Here is a 19,874-nt window from a genome sequence, read left to right on the forward strand (position 1 = left end):
ATCATGTCCCCGTCTCCAGCAGAAGGGCAGAAAAATGCATATGAACTGAACTTCTTAGCTGGGATTATCTCATAGGCAACCTTAAATTTTGGCAGCAAGTCAAAGGTTTACAACACATCAGCAAATGAAACATGAGGACAGTTCATGGTACTGCTATCAACTCTCTCTCTATCAACTTCTAACAAGCAGAGGTCAGAGTAATTATGTCCTTGTAACTTTTGGGGTCTTTGTAGCAAATGAGGCAACCAAACTGCTATGCAAAAGCATTATAATGCTTGGGTAGTTTCAGCACAATGCAGTTCCTTTGCAAGGTTCCATGGCCCTCGCACAGCAAGCTCATGTCCTGCTCTCAGCTTGCAAGGAAATGCTCTGATGGTCAGCATGCCTGGTTCCTCGCCCTGAGCCTTTTCCAAAGTGGGAAATATCTTAATGTGCTTCCTTGCCACACGCTTGCTGGAGCAGAGTTCCAACCCTTTCAAATTATCAGTTCAGTCCTGGGTTAACGTTGGACTTGATGATCTCAAAGGTCTTTTCCAACCTAAATGATTCTGTGTTTCTATGATTCTGTGATCCTGTGAAATGGGCCTCTGAGGAAATGAATACATTGCATATGGAACACCTAGACTTTGCACAGGTTTGGTGCCTTAAGCAGAAGATGCTATAGACAGACCCCTGGAGTAATTGAGAGATGTTGTACGGATAAAATTTAACTGCCAACTTCTAATGTGCATATGAACATTTAGACAAAACGAGAAAAAAAGCAATGTGACTGACTAATTATTATGAAAAATGATATTCGTGTTTTGTACAATTATGACTATATTAAGCCTATTTCAAGCAACCAATATGCAGATCTGATTCAGGAGAGATTAATTGGTGATATGAACACTTAAGCTGTATAATTTACGCTGATTGAAGAGGCAATACTAAAATGTGGCATTAGCAGATGTTGGATGTATTTTTGCTCTGAATCCATTCACTGAATATGCTAGGTAAAGCTCCCCTTATTCTAAACGATTAAATAGTCTAATCCCTGGATTTTACTTGCATCTGTGTTTTGTTTCTTTGAATTATTCTCCAAGTGCTGTAGCAATAGTTGGTTCTGTAATAAAATGAAGCACATTCCAGATTCAGCTGTTAAGGTCTTTGGCAGGAATAGGCAGGGTGCTTATTAAAAAAACACCTGATCCTTTCTGTTTAATATTCAACGCCATATTTTCTTTCTCCACAAACTCACTGGTCATCACAGAGCATGCCTCTGGGCACTCCACTAGGTGTGGTGAATTATTCACTGCCACTCTTCTCACCCCAGAACAGAGGAAGTGTGCTCTGTGCATCATGCTGGTCCCAGCAATTCCCTAAATCCGCATTTTCTGAGACGGAAGGAAAGCTGCCAACTGCCTCCTTAATTCCACTGGCAATGAACTAGTTAAATACATTCATTCAACTCAAGCTCATAGGTTCTGATCCGGATCCAGAATTTCATCTGCAGTGTGGATGCCCCTGGAAAATTGAAGTGTGAAGTGAGGAAAGAGATAGAAGAATTATTTAACTGCCGTATCTCAAACACACATAATAAAACTGTGATCAGAGTTCAATTGGGGGCCACTTTCTGTGCAGTATAGTTCTGTTTCATTTGCTATAAGTGCAGAAATTACACTTGGATGCCAGCATACATGCTATGCAAACTTGCCTTAATACAGTGTATTCCTAAAGTATTAGCAGAGAAGGATCTTATAAAAGCTCTGTCCAAAATGCCTAACTACATGCAGTTAATACAGATATTAAATTGAACGATCCTCTTACTATTATAAATGACTGCTTTGCTGTCTTTGTCAGCAGAGTTGTGGCATTCATCCTGTCACTAAGAATAAGAGTAAGATGACCATCTGCATTTCTGCAGAGTGATGGCTACCCAGAGTGAGTTCAATAAAAGAAAATTATAGCTTTGTGCTTTCCTACAGCCAATAAATCACGAGCAGGTCTTGCGCTGAGGCAAAAAATGAAAAATAACATTATGTGGAAAGACTCTTTATAGGGTACCAGCTGCGCAGCCACTTGAATTGTAATACCCCCAAAATGAACATCATGCAAGCGGTAAGTAATGACCTGCTCATGAGGAACTGAGCACACCGGGTTGCTAAGGATGCTGGTGGGTACATGTCAGGGAAACACTAAAGGTATGCTGGTGATCTTTGTGTGGAACAGTGACAGCACGTGAACACAAGCTATCAGGCCATTTTCTTCCTTCAAAATAAATCTCTTCAGTGCTAGCTCAGCATACCATTCCTCTCCCGTTCTCTTACCTGGAGTTTTCTGCATCAGGCTATTCCTTTAGTCCTCCTGAAAATCAAAGTTGGTTAAAAGGTGGCCTCAGGGACCCCATGGAGGTGGTATAGGCCTTCTTTCAGGGTTTGAATACGCCATATTGGAGACTGTGGTTCTCTGACCAAACATAGCACTGTAACACCTCCAGTTACGTTATTTGTCAAGTAATAAACACCTTTACGAGTGGTGGGGACTCTAAAATCAGCTGAAGCCTAAGCAGGAGTTTTTGGTGTCCTGAATCGGTTCGTCTTAAAGGCAGGTGATTTTCTGGTTGTGTTTCCTCTTTCAGCCTACTTTGAGTCAGTGACTAAAGCTCTAACGCTTTCTTCCCAATTTAGTTACCCTGGGTAGGGGGTGCATTACATGCATGGCTTTGCAAATGAACAGAAACGAGTGCTAAATGAAGATGGAGTAAATGCTGTGGAAAGTGGGTTTCTAAGTAGAGTTTTGACTGTTATCTCATAAATATTCATTGGATTCTATAATATGGTAAGACATTTTCAATATAATATTGAACTAAATTATCATTTACAGGCTATTTGTAGCCATTTTCTTACATGAATAGGTAAATAACAGTTTAAGGCCAAATTTTTATCTGAATTTAGTAGGAATAGCTTAAGGGGTCTCTGATGAAATCGGGTGTAATACAGATCATACTGTGGTTCCAGACATTCAGAACTGCACTTCTATCTATTTCTTTCTCAATTTTACAGTCTCTGCTTAAATACCGTGGTGATTATCAGTCAAGGAATGCCTCCAGGTGGATTTTCCCAAAGGACTCAGCATGATGTCAATGAGAACAGTGCTTTAGAAAACCTCAGCTTAAATAAATACCGAAAAGGGCAATAATCACTAGCATTCCAGTTATCTATAAACCCTATTAAATGTACTGTGGGGGAAAAGGGAGAGAAGGGAGAAAATATTTTTTTCAATCTGAGGTTATTATTATTTTTTGCTAATTAATAAACGTTTGGACTGTATTTATTCTGCAAAGGACCACTAGATGTCAGCACACATCTAGGCTAGCACAACCGGAGCAACAACCATCTGGTAGTAAGAAAACCCCCCTACCCTGTAATGATGTAGTTTAGGTAGCATACAGTCGCTGGCTAAAATTGTTTTGTTTGCCTTTATAAAGATTTCAGGTACCCAAACTGTAACAATGACTCTTTTGGCCATCAAAACAGGGGGGCTTTTATGGATGTTACTTCTTGCGCTTGTTCTTGTTTTGCAAACTACATTCACTGCCATCTGCGTTCTGTCCACAGTCTTTCAGGAAGCACTTCTTGTATGAAAGTCTACCAGGTTTAGCTTTATAGTGAAAATGGCTATTGGTTTTTTTATCTAAAGGTTGTATGACCAAGCTCATTTTAGACATGAACATGTCAGCTAATTCTGTTGAAAGCGGGAAAATCTGAATAAAACTTCAAACATAATATTCATAGCATAATGTGATGTGCAACTGTTCTGTGAGATCAGGCAAAAAACCCTGGTGTATTTTGAATGTGCTCAACTCACCTGTATTGCATATAAGAAATAATGAAAAAAAATTACGTTATTATGCATCCAGCCTATTTAAAATGCATAGACACAATTCACTGCTTGCATTGTTTTTAAGTTAGATCAAAAGCCTTCTTGATCAATTTTGCCACACAGGAGTAAGGATTAGTATCTGGCCATACATGTTCCTATTGCTGTGTATTCATTATTTAATAAATATCTAGATCCAGTGTCAAAACAAAGAAGACTTTGGGCAGGTAATCCATCTTTCCTAACCATCCATTTCTCCAGGACAACTGCATTTTGGAAAAATTGACATATAAACGGGAAACTGTTATTTAAACACTTTTTTTTCTAATACAGTGGAAAGCAGGGTCCTCAGCTATCCTAGCAATTCAAACAGACGCTGCTACAACTGCTGCCAACAGGCGTTAGGGGACATCATGTCACCACTGAATTAGGCTGTAGGAAACTATAGTGCAACCCCTGCAGTGCTAGGGCTCTGTGCTCCTTATCCACCCCACTTCAACAGAGACACTCAGCTGAAGCATATGGGCTAGTGGCAGGACAACTTACTTCCCACCAGAGACGTATTTGAACGGCCCGCTGAAGGGCAGGTGCAGAGGGACCCTAGGGATTAGATGCCTCAGTGGAGGACCTGAAGTTAGCTGGGGTGAATCTGGGCCCGTAACACCAAGTTACTATGAAATGATTTATCCCTTGGCCTGTGAGTCACTTTGCAGCAGTAAAGCCCCAGTTTCTCTGCTTCCACCACATCTGTGCTGTGGCACTGCACGTATTCCTTGTGCTGAGTTAGATTGCTGCGGTCTCTGTGGCCCTGTTCACCAGATACAGGGAGCTGGTGAAAAAGCAGAGGCTTTTCAGTGGCTCTGGGTGGCTTTCTCCAGCCTGCCCTCATATATGACCTGGGGCGAGGGTGGTAATCTCGTAGTAGTTACAGCTGTCCTATTTGCACTTAACATATTTTGCCTGCCCTGTCCCAGTGTCTGCCAAGGGTTTGCACCATGTATTTTCAGTGCGGCAGAACATTCAGCAGGTTGCCAGGCTTAAGTGCGTTGCAATAATCAGCCTCTCCCATGATGGTTGTGTTGATCAGAGCATCACCCTGTGTAAGCAGGTGCTTCATCCTTGCAGTATTTCAAAGCTGATAAACAGCTGACCAAGTACAGAGAGGGAGAGATGCAGAGTAAGGGGAAACTTGGAGTCAAGAGAGAGATCAAGTCTGCTTGATCTACCAGATTTTGCTCACGGAAAATATATTCCATTGAACTACAAACTTGACTGACCTTACTCACACTGTGCTTAAGGCAGGTTGCCTAGCAGCAGAGATCTTAAAAGGATTTAGCCACAAAAAATATCTTGCTGTCCATGTCTCATCTGTTAGTAAAATTTAGGATGCATAGGAATTTCCATGCCAAAGGTGGAAGAAAGCAAGGTACAGCCCCTCTGGACCTCATGCAAGTAAAGCAATGCAAACCTAGGTAGACTGGCTTTATTGTTTCTGGAAAATGACTATTTGGATTGCACACACCACCTCATCTTTTTCTAACGTGAAATAAAGGAATTGATCTGTTTTTTTAAACAGATTGCTGCAAATTCTGCTTATTTGAGCAGAGTAAATAACGGTGAAAAGTGGGAAGGACCTGAGGGGGAGTAATGCTTGGTTTAGAAGTACATTTAATTGTGACTGCTTGCTGTCTTCCTATTATGTGAATACTTGAGAAATCTGTGAGGAAACTGGCTGAATAAATGTGGATGTTGGAGTTTGTTAGGAATACTTTGGCTGCCTGAGATAAAATCAATGATTTGTATAATTATCCTGACTTGGCATCCTGATCCAAATGGCTCTTGCTCCTTAGCACAACCCTGTACCACTCTGTCCTCTGGCCCAAAGCAGAGGCTGACTGTCAGCAGTGCTGACGAAGAAATGACAGCATCCTTTTAGCTGGCCATTGAGTAAGAAGAGGTTCAGCAAAGGGGAACTGAGTCTTGCAGTTTTCCAATACGCTCAGTATTCCCTGTCACTACAGCACCAGACCAGGATGAACTGGTGAGTTTTTGGATCACCATTGATCATCCTCTTTCTCAGATTTGATCCTTCTCCGTGGATATCTTTCATTTCTAAGGAAAGTCTTTGTCTTCTCAGATTTTAAATCCAAACAGACAAATAATGCTCGAGAATTTTAAGACTGGTAAAAGATAGGATGATAATTTTCAGTGTTAATATGGTACCTGGAAGCATTTTCATTTCTGTTTGCTTCTAGAAGATGGGCTATGGTATCTGGTGGAAGCTTGCATATTTTTCTTTACTGCAATCTGTGCTGTGAATTAAAATTGGCAGATAATTTGGCTGAATAGCTCTGTAAACTATTGCGAAGTGATATAAAATACATGCATACATTATTTCTTAGTATTATGGTTTAGCTTATAAGACAGCAGTATACTCAAAATGTATTAAAATATGCCTCTATTGCTGAATCAGGCCTTTCCCTTCTTGAAGATCTGTGATTTTTTACTTGGTAGCATTTCCTTGATACTCAAGTGCTGTGTTCAGCTTTGTCCCATTTTAGTGAATAATTGTTGATTAAAAATAAAACCAAAACTGAGTTTTTTCATTCATTTTGTATTGCTGCTTAGGGCAGAAAAAATATCTTCCTTCCTTCCTGAATGAAAAAGATTATAACAACTGATTTCACATTCACATTTCTAATGAGACAGAAACCTTTAGTTTCCAGTTCAGCCATTAGGTGTAAATAAAAGGTATAAGCTGTATGAGGATCTCTTCTGTGCCGTTCCTGACATCATTTGCTTTTCCTGCTGTAGCTTTGTTTACACCTGGAAGGATCCCCAAAAATTTTTTTTGTAGCACCTGTCTATGATGGTGGACACTGGGATTCAGGGAAATAAGGTACACCTTTTTAACAAAGAAGCTAGTTCATCATTGGAAACCGTTTATGTAGAATAGTAGTGGGTCCTTGCAACCTGATTTAAAAACTCAGCAATTGTCAATTATTTTTTTTTTAAGATATATTTTAGATCAATTGCACACAATCATTGGACTTGATGCAAGAATTAATACAAGGAAATCTTATGGCTTTTAATATTTTTAAGTACTTTAACCATTAGTCCAAAATCATCAGTTAATTGCTAAGAGGCAATAGTCTAATAACAGTGTCAATGTACAGTCCTTGCCTCTTCATGACAATACCTTACTAAAAGGGAATTGTAGTATCAGAGATGTGTTGATTAATTATATATTATTTTTCTGAAATCAGAACATTTCTCCACATAGGTCATGCTCTCTTTCTATTTATGACATTTTATTGTTGTATGCATTTCATAAAGAGGCTTATTTTCTCAGAGTAAGACTAGTTCCATCAAACACCCGTCATGGCCACATCTTTTTGGACAGGTGCATTTGGGGATGCGGTGTGCTGCCCTGGTATCTATAAACCCCGAATCTTTGTCGGGACAGTCACAGGCTTAGAGAGCTTTCATGTCCTAAACCACCACAGGGGCTTCACAAGTTGAGTGACTGCACTAGTGAATCCCTAGTTACTAATTCTGGAGTAGTACATGTAGCTTTAAATGATGAATCAGACAGAATGAGGCTGGCCATTAGAATGCACTTGACGTTAATTGAAGCCATGACTCACTCACTTGCATTTTTCCTTCCCACAAAGAATGTTTAAGTAAGACCCTTTGCTACTTTTAAGATCTTGAAATCTGTGTCTAGCTGCATATTAGAGAAGCTACTGATCACAACGGTTGATCAGAAGGTACTTTAATCTGGTATCGTGAGTGCATATTGCAATTTGAACCCCTTCAACTTGAAAACTGACCTGAATTTTTGGGCAGCCTGCCCTTCTGTGGCACAGCTGTGGGATACTGTGGCCAAGGGTGGGATACTGAGGCTGTTCTGGGCCACTGGTTACACTGCGTGTGAACAGTGTCTCCTTGCCCAAGACCTGCTTGTCAGTCTAGTTACTCATCACGCTCACACAGTGCTGAAATAAAAGGCAACCAGAGTCAATCTTCCATATTTCTCCTACTTTATTTTTCCTGCTGAAGATCAAGTAAAGATCAAGGCACAACAAGCACACCAGTAGACTGGTTACTGTAAACGCAAGAAATAAGTGACAGTCTGGGCTCAGGAAATTTTCAATTTAAATTGACCAGGTATCTGAAGACTAGGAAGGGAAAACACTGCCGAGCAGTAACAGAATTAGTTGTACATCACCCAGCAGCAGCCAGAGGCCAAAGAGAGATACTGTCTCCACCAGTCAGGAATGGACTGGCTGGAATTCCCTGAATATGAAAGCCTTGCAACAACAGAGTATCTTTATAAAATGTATCTTTTACATGCTAGGAAAAAAATATATCCTGTGGTATTATGTAGTAAAGATATAATTTTCAACCAAGTTCAGCAGCTTGCCCAAATGGTCTTCATAAGATTTTTTTTCCACTTTTCTATTAGATTCTAACAGTCTGTATAAACTAGGGATTAATTTGGTCCATTAAATATTAAAATATTAACACTTTTCTAATTTTTCTCACCATTTAGAAGTGAATTACATAGTTGCATTACAATCATTCCACTTTACTTTTAATGTCATTTTCCCCCCAGTATTATTTTTGTCCATGTTACAGCATTCAGGTCAGGACAGATCTCACTGCAGTCCATTATCTGACCAGTCAACCCTGCAGCAACGGGGAATCTTACTTAATTGGAAAGATGCACTGACACAGAAAAGGTACATGTAACTCCTTCCGCTAGCTATACCTTTTAAAAACGCATCATTACAGAGATGACAAACTATTGTCTATTCTTTGATCTGAAAGATTTTTAGAAGCTGCCAGAGTCAGAAAGTAGAAGGGCTGAAGCCTGAAATTCCTTCCATGTTGTGTTACGGAGTAGATGTGCAAAGAATGACTTATGGGAAGCATCAGGTGATAATTTTTAGAAAGCTTTTCAAAGCAATCAGTGAAATCTGATTTAAGAGTACCACTTCATTTTGCCCTTAATAGTGTTCTCCAGATAAACTGTATTCCAATATGCTTCACAAAGTTAAATAATAGAGCTACTGATATAAATAACAGCAGAAGGAGACAGTCACCGCAAGTTATAGGCTTGGGGAACAGCTGTTTTCAGCTGAGATTTAAAATGAAATGGCAAAATTACGGTGCGTTATTCTATACCACAGTGGCTGGAGGTTTTCAGCAAACTGCACCATACCTGAAAGCTGTCAAATAATAAGCAAAATTAACGAGACAAGAGTGGTTGGAAGAGTTCAATGACCTGAGCCCTACTGACACAACTTCATTTGAAACTGAACCTGACTGACACTGGACTGTGCTTAGTAGAGAAGACCAAGTGTAATGTGACATTAATTTTCCTCCTTCTGACCTTGCTTGACTGAATGCACTGGAGCACTTAATGCTTTACGCTTCTATCAGAAGGATCTAATGCAAGAGTCCAGTGGTACCCAGTGCCTGGTGTGGCTGTTCAGTAATGCAGTGTGAGCTCAGGCAGCTCATTCCTGGAGTATGGTCCAAAATATGACTGTCCTTGGCAGCTGGCAATTGCGAACTCTGCCTAGTCTTATGTTTTTCTTGATCCCGATACCAGAGCAGGTTTCCAAATTGTCAGCTGCAAAAGCAGCATTCTTCTGGAGATGGAAAGCAAACCTCAGCCTAAAAAATACAATTGAATTACCTCAACTTACACCTACAGCAGCTGTAGCTGATCAGCCTCTATATTCTTAACTCAGATTCAGATCACAATCAGAGACAGTTTAAAAATTTTGAACAGTACGGGGAGAAAAAGGTGGACATATGTGCCATAATATTTCATCTGAAAAGGCCTTGTAGGTATAGTTGCTATATATCTATATCTATCAGTCAGTTTCTTTCAAAACCTATACGCTTTAGGTTTGACACACTTCAGGCAGAGAGGTGATACCGCTACAATACCATATCCCAAGCCCAATACAGATAATGCTATAAAAGCTGCACACATTTTACCACTGTCTCCATTTTTTACTGCAGAAATGTTGATTTAGTTAGATCCTTCACTGTCTTTTCGCTGTGGTTACCCTCAGCACCCCAGTAACAAAGAGCCAGCTCTTTTCCCAGCCTCCATTTAACACTGGAGCCGGAGTCGTGCTGTGCCCAGCATTATCAGGGCTCACAAGGAAGACATGGGAATACGCTCAGCCTACTTTTTAGGGTTTGCCTAGCAGCTTTGGAAATCTGGCAAGATTCATCCTGATGTTAGGAGCTTGTCCATACAGGCATTGCTCATCTAAAAGACCATTTTTAAGGTTTTAAGGTGTTCCCCATAGCTTTTTCATTCTACCACAACAAAAACCATGATGTGCCCCACAGAAGTTTGGGCAGGGGAAGCAGGGAAGTCCACTCCAGGTGTGACCTGTCCTCATTTTAGAGCCTGTTAAATGTTGAACAAAGCAAACTAATCTGCAGTTATTCTGTGGGACTATGACATTGTGTTAGCACTAATGACTCTGATGGGTGAAGAATATAAACATTACCTTTGATGGGGATCTGACAGGAGCACCTGTGTTAAACTTAGTGAGTTGGTGTTGTTAATGGCATTCTGGGAATCAGAATTTGTGAAAAGGAAAATGATTCTCTGTATTTGTTGATCTTTTGTAAATGTTCACTCCTAAGCAACACACTCAGTATTCAAAATGCTCTGCTTTGTCGTTTCTGCTGTAGAGCCTTACTTACTTAGGCCTAATTAATTTTTGGTTTAATCTCCCTGTGGTTGAAAAGGTGCATGGACTGAATTTGGCTCATCATCGCTCCCGCTTACACCACTTTTGTCAGGTCTGAATATGAACAAGAAATCAGTGTTGTTCAAAAGGGATACAGTGTAATGACAAAAAACACTATACAGCAGAGGATATATATTTTTTTAATATTAGGGCTAAAAGGATGACTGTTTTCCAGAAACTGGTTTAAAACGATTATAAAATAAATGCTCTACTCAGGAAGATGATAGAATGCAATTAGAATCAAAAAGATAATTTCAAGGGCATAAAAGTCACTGCAATGCTAAATGGAAACGTCTGATGCATTTACAAGGAAAGACATTAGCAGTATGCTGTCTGACATTGTTTCTTATTGCCCAGTATCTCAGTCTGATTTAGGAAAAGTATGAAGGAATGGGGAGGATTCGTAACCCATAAATTGTGTGGATCAAGTGGGTTTATCAGAGTAGAGAGAAAAACCTGATGTATTGTAAGTGTTCTACAGAACTGGTAGGTGAAAGTAAAGTTTTAATAAACACCTGCCAGCAAGCACAATGTGGCAATGCGAGTTTGGAATCCATAAGCCTTTCTGAGCTGCACTCCTATAAACTAATGTAAACAATTTTGATGTCAGCATTTGGTCACCCACTTGAAAGTGTTGTCATTGGCATTACTAAGCGCCTGTAACTCTGAGCAAGCGCTTATTAGAAGTGTATCCAGCATGGAGGGAGAGGTAAAGATTTGGGGTAAAACTTAACAACATCTTCAAGTAAGACAAGTATAAAGCCTAAAGGCTGCCTGACATTCCTCTGAACTGGCAAATTCTTTGAGGTGAGTAACGAAATGTAGGTGAGACTGCCTTTTTCAAACCATGAAGCTTGCAGGAGTGTGACTGTGAGGAGAATAAGGGCCCTTATTTGTGTCTACGTTGGTGGCAACAGTGGGAGGATATACCTTCAGAGGACTGTGATGCTGTAGGTAATGGAGCTGAACATAGTGCTCATTGAAGCCTAGCCAAAAACCGTGTTTGTCAAAGATACCCTGTTTGCAAATATTAAATGGATATTGAAAGCGTGGTTGAGAACAATTTGTGTTTTTAGCAACAGGAAAGCAGGACAGAGAACTGTGTTGGCAAGACAAAGTATATGTAATATACACTTCTTCTGGAACTAATTATTATTTTCTGAAAATACTGCAGAGTGGTATGCTACCACAACTGCAAAGAGAGGGCTTTATATAATGTTAACTTCAGGAGATACAGGTTCTAGTCCCAGATTTTGCAAGACATCAAAATAATTTTAATTCCAGTAGTGCTTAGCTTCCCCATCAACACTGGATGGCTTTCAGACTGCTTTTCCCTCTATTAAAATTGCTAGCCTAAAAAGATCAAACTGCTTTGCAGGAGCTGGGGAAGTACAGTAAAGCTACATTTATTTTTACAACTGTGAAAACTGAGGCAGACGAGTATGATAGTCTGATTTTCTAAGGACTCCACGCACTTTAATATGTCTAGTAAGATGGATGTCAGCATATGAAGGAATCAAGAAGCAAGTCTTCTGTGACACCAATAGGCTAAATTTCTGGATTCACAGCAGAATAGCTTGCTTTCACAGAGTATTTTATTCTTCCCTGTATATTTTCCTCAGCAAGAAGATTGCATCTGTGTGGTACATACGTAAACAACTGAAACAAAGATCTGCTGTGGGTCATTAAAAAGTGCCCAGATCTGATTTCACAATGACAAGGTATGGATAATTTTGTGGCCTTTTGAAGGCTGAATATAGAATGTGCAGCCTGGAAAAATGGGTACTGAAGTATCGCAAACATTAATTGGTGAATGTGTGGCCAACACCAGCTTAGGTTCTCATTATGTTGCTAAAAACCAGGCTCAGGGAGAGGAAGCACTTGAGAAATCAAACTGCCGGTGTGTGAGATATCCTACATCAACAAGGAAAGCTGCTGAAGCAAAGTGAGTTGGCTGAAACGATTCCAGCTCCCGGTACTGCTCGCCAGTGTCCGCTGGAATGTGTCAGACGACCGAATATGAATGGGCTCCGGTGGGAGGGATGGCCTTTTCCTTGCAAATATTTCTTCAGCTCTTATGTTGCCCCTCAGCAATAATGGTTGGCTTTTTATAGAACACTGTCTGATTCATTGGCAACCTTTAGGTATTTTATTGATTTAACATTTCTTCAGAGATGCAGTGAAATATATGACCCATGGACAATGTGATTTTTCGAAAGCCAATGCTGATGTCAGGGGTATGTTGCCTGGTTTAAGCTCTGCTGTCTCTGGAGGTCATTAGAAGTTGTTTTAAATAAGCTTTCTACTCTGTTTATAAACTACATTTCTTTTTTCCACACTTGGTAAGGGTGCTGTTTTACACTGCCTTCAGTGTATATTTCAAACCCTCTTGCTGAATTGAGTCATTTCACGGTGAAGTAAGCTGAATGTAAGAGAAATATGCCTTGGTTGGGATGCTGTGGTATAGTATGTCAAAGCAATAAAGAGTGAGGAACAGGTTGGGAGAACTTTCAGAATTCATTTTATTTATTACTTAAAAGTAATGAAGCAAAATGTAGCTGTTCGTGCCCTCTGAATGTTAATCTGCCCAGCAGCTGAAATCACAGCGAAAGGTGATAGCAGGCTCTGAAAGAATTGCGTGTAGCTCGTCTGCACATAAGGCTGGTTGGCAGGATACTGAATCAGAAGCTAATGAGCAGGCAGGGCTGGGGGTCGGCGTGTGATGGAAGTGGGTTCACCACACAAGGGTTTCAGAAATAGAAGTGCAGACCTGAGCAGCCAAGTTTGTGTTGAGACGTGGGCAGGCTAACAGTGAAAGCTTCTGAGCATGCAGCAGCCACTACTGACCATTTGATGCCAGTGTCTAAAAGTAGCTCCAGCTCTAGGTTTCTATTTCTGAAACCTCTGGCCCGAGTCTTCAGGGTTTTTAAAATTGTGCTGCAAAGGAAAAAAAACATGTAGCAGAATAGGGATAATGGTACTCATTGTCCTTTGGCAGATATCTTGTAATATCAACATGTCAGGCTGAGCATCCTTCAGCTCCTGTTCCTGTACATCTGTATGTATCAAAAGAAGATGTGATTGAAGGAGCTCCCACCTTCTCGCTCCCCTTCCTCACACTTGATTTATCTCTCCAGGCATCCCCCCAGGTATTAGCATTGCAGCTGCTGCTATTTAGCCAGTATTGCTGCACAGTCCCCATTCTTCTTTTCCCCTGTGGAGATGGACAAGAAGGCACTTGATACGCTTAAAGTTGCTCCTAGACCACTAAAAGCTTGAGCCAAGAAGCTAGGGGACCCCGTGGTATGGCAGCACCCTTCCACACCATGCAGGGCATGCCTCAGTGATGGCACTGAATAAGCAGGCCAGAAGACTGGAGCCAGTGTGTCTCGATTTGGTGGCAGAGATGGTAGCTGTTGTTGCTACACGTGATTAGCAAGATGTGGAAATAGCCCTGTGTAGAAACCAAGGGATTTCCAAAACTGACAGGGCAGTTTCATGCTAGAGCCAGCAGTAGTGTAATACAGACTGAAAGCAGCTGGCCAGCTGGCCTTTCCAAATTCTGATGAGCTGTAAATCACAACATCCCCCTCTTATATAAGTGGACCAACTGTAACACACACGGTTCATCTCTGAGGAGCTCTAAATATACCGGGCTGGAATAACTCCTGTGTCAGTCCAGGTTTCTGCTGATGCATGATAAAGTTACACTGGGATGGAAATGCCATGGTGAATCACATTGGAGCACAAATAGTAATGACTTCTGTGTGTTTGCTTAAAGCCAGGTGATAGCTGGTTCTACAGAAAAGCAGAGTGTCAGTGGAGTCTTCCTCATCCTGCTCTCTGCAGTACCAGCCTTCGTGGCCAGTGAGGACCGCATGTGTTGAATAGCTGGTGGTGGTGGGTGGACTAGATTTCCCAAAGGGAAGTCTGATAAAGACAAAACTATGGTCTCTACCCATCCCTCCAGTGCAGGCAGCAAAACTAAGGCATGTGAAAGGTGATGGATGTTACAGGCTCTCCCAAGCACCTCAGAATTTGTCTGAGGACTTCTGCTGCCACAGGCACCCTCCCCCTCCTTTCTAACAAACCTGATGTCTTAGCAGGGATTCTGATGTTTTAATCTTTAAAGCAGGAAGCAGTGAGAGCAATAAAATTTAATCAACAGAGTACTTGCTTTATCAAGTAAATGGATAATTGTGACATTTGACATTCTTAGGAGAGACTATTTCTTGAACATTTGCCTAATTATCTCGCCCCTTCAAAAATTCTGTTCAGATTCTAGTTTTGCAGTTCACCACATAAAATCAAATTCAGCTTTTCTGAAACATTTTATTATTGTTGTTGTTGTTGTTAGATAGTGCATTCTTTTGGAAATGTCAAGTACATCATCAGATATTGCACTGATCTCAGTTTCCTTTGTCACAGCCCTGGACTTTATTAAGAAACTACATACTGTGAGCAGGTCATTCCAATAACCAGCTCTGTCCTAAAGAGCAATGGGATCACATGGATCAGAGCCCAGAGAATCTCCATGTAGTTAACAGGACTCTCTTAAATCCCTTTTAATTCTATTTTCTGGGTTTCTTGGATCAGCCATCTATGGCAACGGTATCTTTGCATTCTGGAGGCATGCTTTTGGCAATGAATCTGTGTCACCTCACTATAGTTGTCAGAAGCTAGGCGTTCATCAGGCTCCCTTCTAAGCCAATGGAGGAAGAAACAGCATCTCCAGGAGGCAGCTTACCTCTGACATCTGTATAATATCTAACCTTAGGACGAGAAATTTCCCTCTGAAAAGCCTGCTTCTCCCAGCTGGTCAAGGAAACATAATAAAAATGGATTAGACTAGACATTTAAGATTTAGACAGCAGAAGTTAGGCAAAATTAGGCCTGCCTGAGGGAAGCATGGTTCTGTACATGACAAGTTTGTGCAGGTTCCAAAAGTGACAGGACAAAGGCATGGACTAGGAAATAAAAATACATCATCAATGGTTTAGGAAGCTGTAGGCTGCTGATGACTGGCACAGTACTTTGGGACGGTTTCTCTATGTGTTAACTCTGTTCTTGTTCTCTTCCCTAAGTGCCCAGTTCTGACCCCTGATTGTGGGGTGGCAGGAAGGACCTCTGGTCACACCTGCCATAACTGCTACTACATTCCTGAATTCCACCTACAACAAATATTTCTTAGTATTCACTCAGTTGTAGTCACAAGGGACAGACGTTGTATGCGTGTGTGGGATTAGAACAAGGACTGTGTCATCTGGGTTTCCTTTCTGCTTCACATAGGCCATACTACGTACTACATACCCTCTGCATGAAGTTGGCATTGCGTCCATAGAGTGTGAGCTGGTTTCCTGAATGAGTGAGAAGGCAGATGGCGAGCCAGAAAAGGCTGGTTTTCAAGGCCTGTGACTAGAGGATGAAAGACACAGATGTGTAGAGAAATACCTGTATTATAGATCTAGACAGACATTAATGAGTGTGTCCTAACTATCCTACCAAGGTTATAAACCCCTGCTTACGCACAAGACAAAACTAGTTTGTCAAGCTCAAACACTGGCAGCTCAAACTCCCTCTTAATTACAAGATTTATGCCTTTGCCTTCATCCAAAGGGCTGATCTAAAGGAATGAAAAAGTAGTTCAGTCTCTTTAAGTCCCCTTGCTTTTTATTCTCACTGTCATGAAGGTAAAGGTGCCAGTTAGAGTTGGTCAGACTTTTTATAATTAAAGCTTTAAAATTTAATAATGAAGTGAATGTCTTACACTTTGGCACCTTTGACTGATCCATCAAATTTTGTTTGTGATCTTTATAATTAAAGGAATGCAATGGGGTGTTAAAATACTTCAAATAATTTGTCCTTGGGGTTCTCTCATCTTGATCTCCATTTTTGTTTTAAAAAATTGCTTTCCTGTGGTGCAATGGTTTGTGGAGTTCTGGCAGTGCCACCCAGCAGCTCAGAGATTAGTCCCGAGTCATCCGCAGGATAAGGAGTTGCAAGTGTATGTTATGTATGCATGGCTGGAACTCCTCTGAATCTGCCAACATCTCTGCCATTACTCTCCATGGTCAGTAGAGAGTAAGGATGGCTCATTTCGTGTATTGATGGCAGGGCACCTGGAGCTTTTTACTCATTCAGAAGCTGATCTTCCTCCTTTTAGAGTTTACTAGTCTATGAGAGTGATTTCATGTTAAGGCTTGTCTCACAGCATCCAGTTTATTCCAATCTATCTTTTAAAGGCCCAGGAAACATTTTGGTCCCACTGTATTTGGTAGGAAGAATCTCAAGGGTACACCAAGTGGAGCTACCAACGTCCCTTCTCTCACACCTCTGACCTTGTAGGTGATCTTGTCCTTTCCCCTCTTCCTCCTCCTGCCTCCTTTTCAAACATACTCACGTTTTCTTGCAGGCATTTCATCCCTGCAGCAGTCCCAGAAGCACTTGACATGCTCTGCGTTCTGCTGGTAGATGCCCATTGGTGGTGGTTTGTGCTGGAATAATTTGCTCACCACCTGGTATGTCCTAGCAGGTGAGGTGTCCCTCTTCAGAGGGAGGTGAAGCAGCCCTTCTGTCCTTGCACACAGAGATTGGCAATTTCCATACCAGTGGAGCAGTGGCTTTCATGCTCCTTCATTGCCTGCCCACTGAGACTGACAGTTCGGATTACTGTGTATGTTTAGAGAGATCTATAAAGAACATTCTCTGTGCCTCGGAATTACTCCTTTTACAACAGTTCTGCTAGAAAGGCATATATCATTTATATGAAGAAAATAAATCAGTATGTGTTTGTTTGAGAATACAACATCATAGGATAGATTTAAGTTCATTGCAACATTGTCAACATGGATAGCAAATACCTAAATACCTTTAAGACAGAACAGAAGGGTAATGCACTTCTTTTTCTCTTATCATCTTCATATTGTTTTCCCTTCTATTTGATCCTGCTGCTATGGACTGTGAACCTTTGTGCAAAGCGCAGAGACAACTTCAGCTCTCATCAGATTACTCCGCGCCTAGCAAAACTGGATTTTAAGGGGTGCTTGATGTCATGTTGGAAAAATATTCTTTTGTGCTGCTCCATGGCAACATTATTTTCACATCCAAATCCTTGAAAAAAATGTGCTTGGATGATTGGAGCAAAAACTGGATCTCACTTTTAGAAGATCTAGGAATCTTTTAAGAATGCCCCACTGAAAGCATTGATTATGGTTTTATGTCCAAAAAAGTCTTTTTGAATTAAAACAAATTATGAATCTCTCTTGAACAAAACTTGTTTGAAGTAGCACAGGTAACCCGTGCACATGATATTTTTTGGGTAGTATATTTCTGCTCTGTTCCACCTAAGCAGTCAAATGGAATCAAAAGGAAAATCCTCTGGAGTAAATACAGAAAAATCCTCACGGCTTCTGTGGCTGTGCCTACCAAGCAGTGAAGAGGCACAATGTGAATACACTTAACCAGAAAGTATCCTGTACACTAAGGTACTTCTGCAAATGGGCAGGCTTCAGAGGAATTCACAACACCCTGTGTTTCAAAGCCTTCGTTAAACCAAGGATTTTTCTGCTTACCTTTGGCATTTCTGCAGTTTCTCAAGAGGAGTATTCATGCTTATCCTAACTTCTTGGGAGGAAATCCAGCTCCATTCAAGAGCCAGGAAAAAGTATAGACAAGCATTTGTGTCTTACTTAAAGCCTTGTTTTGAAGGTTTATGTGCACTTTTCTACACGGAGATGAAGTTCATTCTCCAGTAGTTCTAAGTACGCTGTTAAAATTTGCTATATGTCACACTGAAGGGACAGCTCATCTCATGGTCCCTGTGATGTTCCTTAACCTTTTATACACATACAGTACCTATAAAATGCCTTTACCCAGAGCAGAATTGCATCTTGGTTGCTCCCTACCTTCCTTCAATAATAAATAGGTCATACCTGGTTGGTCAGAACAATTCTTGAATTTGAGATAAATTCAGCAAATTATGCTGGCTGAAACAAACAAACAAAAAAACTGAAGAGAAGAGGTGGAAATGTTGACAGGAATAGTTCTGATCTTTTCCAAATATGAGTATTTCAGCAGTAGAGATTTGATTCAGAAAGGAACTTAGACCACTTGCAATAATAAAGAAGGGAATGATGCCTTTCTTTTCTCCATTAATAGCCCGTGTTGCAGTGGTTCTTGCTTGGGATTTAGATGAGGAGGTTTTAAACCCAGGCTCAACCTAAATCACAACAGTGGTTCTCACATCTTGGAACAGCCCTTGTTGCTCATCTCTAGGATGTTATGTGTTGACTCCTCCTGATGTAACATTTTTCCTGCACAGTAATGTAGAAGCATTTATTACAGCAGATAGGAGAGGCCAGATATCTTCCTTTACAAGTAAGACCTGAAATCATCCAGAGCAAACCTCACTGTCCCTCTCTTGACAAACAGACATTTGAGTATGCTCTATATTGAAGATAATTTTCAATTTTGGAAACAAATAGTGTAGTGTTAGGTCAAAATATTTTTTCCATTTCTTGGTTTGGTAGCTGAACCAGAAACACTGGATATTTCTGCTTTTTATTCATGAGTGGGAAAAGCTTCAGATGAATATGCTTTTAATAATGTACATATTAATTATAATGTGCACTACTAAGTGCTAGAGCAAGAAGCTTTAAGCAGGTTAAACAGTAGTTTAAATAGAGTATATTATGCAGACATTGCAGACATAGCATTTCAACTGCGAACTCCTACCAAAGGTAAAACTGATGCAAAATCTTACAGACTTTTAATTAACAAGATACAGCTGAATCACTCAATGGATTGCAGGTATAACAGACCTGGCCTGTAAAAATCTTTTGTGAATAATTTTCCAGTTTTCCAGGAATGCAGTAAATTTTCTGAATAGCGCTCAGTTCCAGGTTCAGTGAAAATCCTGTCATTAAAACCACAGGCTGGAGGGCGAACCATTAATATGTAAATGAATGGTCATCCTCTGCTGCAGCTGTGGCCCCTTTTCTGGCTATGGCAAGAATAAGATAGAATTCAGTGCCTGAGAAATGGATCTGGTGATGATAATTATTGAAAAGCAGGTACGCTATTTCCTTTGTTAAAATCCTGCTATGCAGTAACTTTTTGCAGGTTCCCAGGAAGTACTTCGTTTCATACAGAACTTTATCTTTGGTGCTGAATCAATACTTTTAATCTTGTGGCTATGGAAGTTGCTGAAGTAGGAAAAATCACATAGCT

Source organism: Falco rusticolus, chromosome 4, assembly GCF_015220075.1.
Source record: "Falco rusticolus isolate bFalRus1 chromosome 4, bFalRus1.pri, whole genome shotgun sequence".
Lineage (NCBI taxonomy): Eukaryota > Metazoa > Chordata > Aves > Falconiformes > Falconidae > Falco > Falco rusticolus.